The 5,591-nt window shown below is 36.4% G+C and overlaps 2 protein-coding genes across 3 annotated transcripts in view; one reads left to right on the top strand and one right to left on the bottom strand.

Moving 5' to 3' along the window:
• Positions 1-5,591, bottom strand: part of LOC105203657 — a 168,300-nt gene that overhangs the window by 38,706 nt on the left and 124,003 nt on the right. The gene's annotated exons all lie outside the window — the stretch shown is intronic.
• Positions 3,132-5,591, top strand: part of LOC105203659 (pikachurin) — a 118,654-nt gene continuing 116,194 nt past the window's right edge. The window contains exon 1 of the mRNA XM_026134187.2: positions 3,132-3,327. The gene's annotated coding sequence lies outside the window, so the exon portion shown is untranslated. The remainder of the gene's footprint in view (positions 3,328-5,591) is intronic.

Below are 5,591 nucleotides of genomic sequence, written 5' to 3'. Positions count from 1 at the left end.
CGAGTGAGTCCCGTTGTAAGATTTCCGCGAGAATTACCCCTTCTTTATTATTCCCTCGGGATCATCCGTTTATCGTCAGGATCCTGCAGAATAGGTCACCGGTTGAACACGATTAAGTATGAGGTGCTGCTGTTAACTGGATTACGTGGAACTTGAGTTTTCTAAAGTAATAAAGGGGAGCTCTACGGCAAACTGATGAAATTCATAGCGCTATCTACTGGGTGTAGCAAATAAACCGGACAACTAGAAAGCATAATCGATATTAATGTTCGCAGCACAAAAATAACCGTCTTCAAGTACATAATAAATCTCTCATAATGTCTTCGCGAAGCTTTTTTCCAAGTAAGAATCCGATACCGGATTATCGATAGTATACTGAGACGTAACTGTTTTCATTATTGTATTTTATTTTTAAATTAATTTCTTAACCCATTGTTAACATATAATTGCGAATTGATTTAAAAAGCTAAATCAAAATAAAACTTTAATAAATTAGTAAATTCATTGCCGATCGCTACACATGCGATAAAAATTTGTAAATATCAGTATATTAATTTTTCTGCATGTAAATGTTTTATATAAATTAAACTTATTTATTTAAAGAAGATTAATATATACACAAATCGCTCAGCATATATTGCTGGAATTTGTTTCTTCGTTAAACTCTATGTTTATTTTGTAGTTTCATTATACGATAAGATGCACCAATTTTTTCTTGTTTGTTTACAATATGTGCGACATAACAAACTGTGTTGAGATAGCAAATTAATGAACGTGCAAAGCAAAAGCAAACAGTGCGCTGATAAGATACAATCTATGGCAATAAATGCTCTCGTTCTATTGATTTTTGGCTATAGGCCAACTTTGCAGCTAGCTGTGACGGACAATTCAGTGATAACATTCCGGTAATAGTCAGACTCACTTGGCACGTTAACCAATCAACAAAGCCTGAGGCTGTCATGCAGGATTGTACGCGTGTTTACTCGGAACCCTGATAAATACCAAGTATTTATAGGTATTAATAACATTAAAAAGTATATAAATAAATTGAAAAAATGGAAATATGTGGAAACTTTTCTTAAATATCTTATAATAATAATTTACGCAAAAGCGTGAAATAAATAAAAGAGTGTAAGTGCTCCTATAATATTTTTATATTTTATATTTTAATATAATTTTTCCAATTATTTCTAATTACTGGAGAATTTTCAACATTAAAAAAAAATTAGTAATGTTGTACATGTTCACAATTTTTATAACATTGTACGTAACGTTTAAATAGAAAGAAAAAATCATATGTTATTTGTGTGTGTTGTAAAATAAGGAGAATAACATTTTATCAAAATCTCTCTTTTCTTTTTCATGTATATAATATCGTATTATGAAATATCAAATTATATTCAATTCGTAGTAAAGATTTATTAATATTGTTTAGTATAACAAGTTTAATATAATAAACTTCAAGAAACTATGTAACTCAGCCTGAGCTGTGGACTAAAAGTATTATCTTCAAGTGTTTCTTCTCACGAAAGGTTTAATGTATCATCGTAGTATACTCACGAAAATAAAAACTGGAACTGTAACAACAGCATTAAATTCTAACCAATTTAATAAATATATGTTAAAAAATCGTTAAAAATTAAATATTTAATCTTAGTATGAATAAGAATTGAAAGCTAGTTTTTTTGTCATTTTGGTTTATTGTACCATGCAATTAAAGGAAAATTTGTGAAATTTATTCGAAATTGTTAATGTTAGAAATTTACGTTCCAAAATCACTACTACGTATATTTAAACTCTGAAATAGCTTTAAATCTTTGTAAGGCTATTCTGTTAAAAAGTGATTAACTCAACGTGTTTTCATTGTGTGTTTTGAATCTTTTGTTTTACATTGCTCTGCAGAGCTACCATTGAATTTTCAACCACTCTCTATCTAGGCAATTGGGTATTCTTGTTGAATCCTCTCCATGTAATGGTCAATTTAACCCTTAACTGGAGTGGTGAAGACATCTCGCGTAACTGGAGCGTACGGGTTCATAGACCCATATATCATCCATATATCACCCATTTTAATATTGAAAGTAACAAATTTGCTAAGCAGAAATTTATAAAATTATATATTTTTACATGACGAATTTAAAAAGAACAAATAGGAACATTTAAAATACGAAAAAAGTTAAATGTACTGAATACAAAGAGAATAAAATTATCAAATAAAAGTTTCTAATAATTTTTTTTTAGTTACAGCTCAAGAGAACTCTTAGGCACAAAAAGAGAATTTTTTAATTTAAGACATTAATAATAATGTCGTAGAAACTTTCAGTTCTTTTTCTCAGCCCCCCGCACTATTCCAATTAAATGTTAATAATCATTATCCATTAGAGGATTAAACCTGTATTAGATTACGCATTAGAAATTAAGATTAAAATGGCTTTGAAGAGATTAAAGGTTGTTCAATCATTCGCTAAAAATTGGCGTTAAAGATTGAAATTGCTTTAAAGAGATTAAAAATTGTTCATTTAAAAGTTGATGAGTCATTGATTAATGTAATAATAACGTGATTTTAAATTTCGATCTTCAATCTCAATTATTGCCCGTTTTAACTTTAATCAATCAAATCTCTATCTCCGAGATACGAGTCCAATACAGTTTGCAGCTTCAATGCACAATCTGATATAAATTTTAGTTAGTTTTAATTGTCTTATCGTTCCAGATTTATGTAATACCTTCTCTTTTCACTTTGACCAAGTGAAAAGAGCTAAATGTGGGATGCGCGCGTCAAACGCGCGATATGCTCTCGCGTGCTAGTTTCGCACCCCCGGCGCTACATCCCTGGCCTCTCGCGCACCCTCGATCGGAAGGCACGCATTTCCAGGCGGAATGTTTTCGGGGGGTTAGTAACGCGGTGGTTCGGGCAAAAAAATGGCGGCGGCCGATCGAAGGCGGTGGTAGTGGCACGGCGTTATGACGCATGCTGTGCGGCGGCGACGGCGGCAGCGGCGGCGGCGGCGGCGATGGGGTGGTGGTGGTGGTGGTGGTGGTGGTGGCGGCGGCGGCGGCGGTGGAGGCGGTGGCGGTGGAGGTGGTGGTGGTGGTGGTGGCGGCGGCGGCGGCGTCCCTCGGCGGCGCCACCGTCGAACTACCCCCGCAGTTCGATTGGAGACACCGGCCGGCATCGACGGCCGTCGCGACGCTCCGCGACGCGTGTGTTGCGTTCGTTCGTGCCTCCTTCGTTCGCGCATAGAGATGGAGAAGTAAAAAAGGCGTGTAAAGAGCAGAGAGAGTCCGCCTGCAACGAGAGCGAGAGGAAGCCGCGTTGTGCGACAGGTACGGGGAAAGCGTACGTCGTTGAGCTTCCGCCGCGGCCGGTGCGACGACGCGGGGCGACGACGCGAGGCGACGCGAAACGATGGACGGGGGTTGACGGTGGTGCGGTCGGCGAGGGGGTTGCGCCGTGAATCCTACGGGAAAACCGGGAGTTCCGTGGCATCTCGGCGACGCTTGCGACGACCGCTCCGATTCGCGTCGAATACGACGCACAGCAGTGACCTTACCTCGAAGGGCAGCCTCGCGGAAGCGAGGACGCTTTTTCTCTTATTGATTCAGCAACCCTTCGGTTCGCGGCCCGTGGCGCGATCGCTCGATAAGCTGCGTGTTCGCACGCACGCACCGCCAGACGCGTATTTTCGGCGCCGAGTCTCTCGCTCGCTCGCTCGCGCGCGACAGACTTTAGCCTCTTATCGATTAAAAAATTACTTCTTACGTTTGATTATCGTGACAAATTAATCCTCTCTCCCTGCGAGGGCGTAGATTATTGCTGCTTTCGAGGTCGGTCGCTTGCTTGTTGCTCGCACGCCACGGACTGCTGCGTCCAACGGCCGAGCTTTCTTGAGGAACGAATTTCACGCTTAGCCATGTAGATTATTCGGTAATTGTTGAAGATGTTACGGTACTGATGCAACATTAATGCGCGAAAAAGTAACGTTTCAGTTAAATAAATATTCCACACATATGAATTTCGATGCTTTCTCTGTCGACGACTTTTATCCGTGATGATACGTATCATTATTACTAGGAAAAAAAAAATCTTTAATATGTTTTATTTTTTTGCGACAGATCGGAGCATTTCTGCGAATAGGCTAGATAAAATATTTGTTTAACACATCAATCGGCATTATTTTTATAAGTTTAATGCGATTTTGATAGCCACTCCGAATAGTCCACGTTACTCGTCAATCTTGATCGAAAAATTAAGTATTCCTTGATTCGAACGGCGATTAATGCGAGATTAATATTCCATCGTAATAGACGCGTTATTTTTACATTAAACAGTACAAACAGTAGAAAAGTTTGAGTGGAGTTTGTGAATAAGTACTTGCTTCAATCGAACTGTGACACGGAACGGCTCTAAGCCGTTACGTATCGAATGACGTTGAACGTCAGTCTGTTAAGAGTTCAAATCTGTTTGTTATCGAGCCGCCGGGTTAATGGCACAATAGTGCAATTCGACTCTCCCTTTGTCACACTGCATTTTGTAGCAACCTGAATTGTGTCGCGTAAAAAAGCAGCTTCTTCTTAAATTCTCGACGAGCTGCGTTGCGCAAATACTGAATTATTACGAGCTGCAGCAAAGCTGTAATCTGCTTCCATATTTTGTATGTAATTATTGCACTTATGGATTAAATAGCAGTATATTAATATATTTTGAAACGTTAATTTATACTTAATACTAAAAATATGTCGCACTAAAATGTGAATACTATTAATACGTACGTAGGAAAAATCGTGCAAAACCGAATGTGAAAAGCAATATAATTAAAGGATAACTGATTAAAGGATAACAGATAAAAAAACAAGATTAAAACGATAATTGATGTGTTAATCAAATTTTTTAATGTAGTTTATATTCAAAGAAATTCCAGTTTATGCGTTGCATATAAGCGCATCGCATATCTTTTCCATGGAAACAAATGTTAATTTGTACCGGCAAACACTCTTTAATTATTGATTATAAAATTTAATTACCGTGACGACTTTGTCATATTTCATATTTAAACCTACAATATTTGATATTTAATTACAATATAAATATAATATTAGTTTGTGGCAGAAAATTGTTAATTTAATTTTGTGCACATTATTTCGTAGTTTATATGAAATCTACATGCGTATATAGCCAGTACATTCAATCACATATAAATTTTGTGATTGTTAATTTAGCTTGTCATAATTCGTCTTACGCAAATAAAGATACGCACCGGTAACGCAAACTATCAATAAATTTTCATCAATCAATAAATGTAATGTAATAACAAAAGTCGTCGAGAAAAACAATTTACATATACCCCGCAAGATATAATTTGTCTAATGCATAAATGATAGATACTAATTAGGATTATTAAAAACAAATAGGAAGAAGTAATCGGTTCCAAAATACACAAATAAATTAAATTATATTATTATGCTGAATTAAGCATGTTATATTTCAACTTTGTTAAAAAAAAAACAGTTTGTAAATTTCATCAAATCACTCTATGCAGGCGATGTATTTGAATTAATTTCTAGATGATAGATATTTTTATAAATTAATT

The sequence above is a fragment of the Solenopsis invicta genome, chromosome 1, assembly GCF_016802725.1.
Source record: "Solenopsis invicta isolate M01_SB chromosome 1, UNIL_Sinv_3.0, whole genome shotgun sequence".
Lineage (NCBI taxonomy): Eukaryota > Metazoa > Arthropoda > Insecta > Hymenoptera > Formicidae > Solenopsis > Solenopsis invicta.
This window is presented reverse-complemented; position numbering and strand designations above follow the sequence as displayed.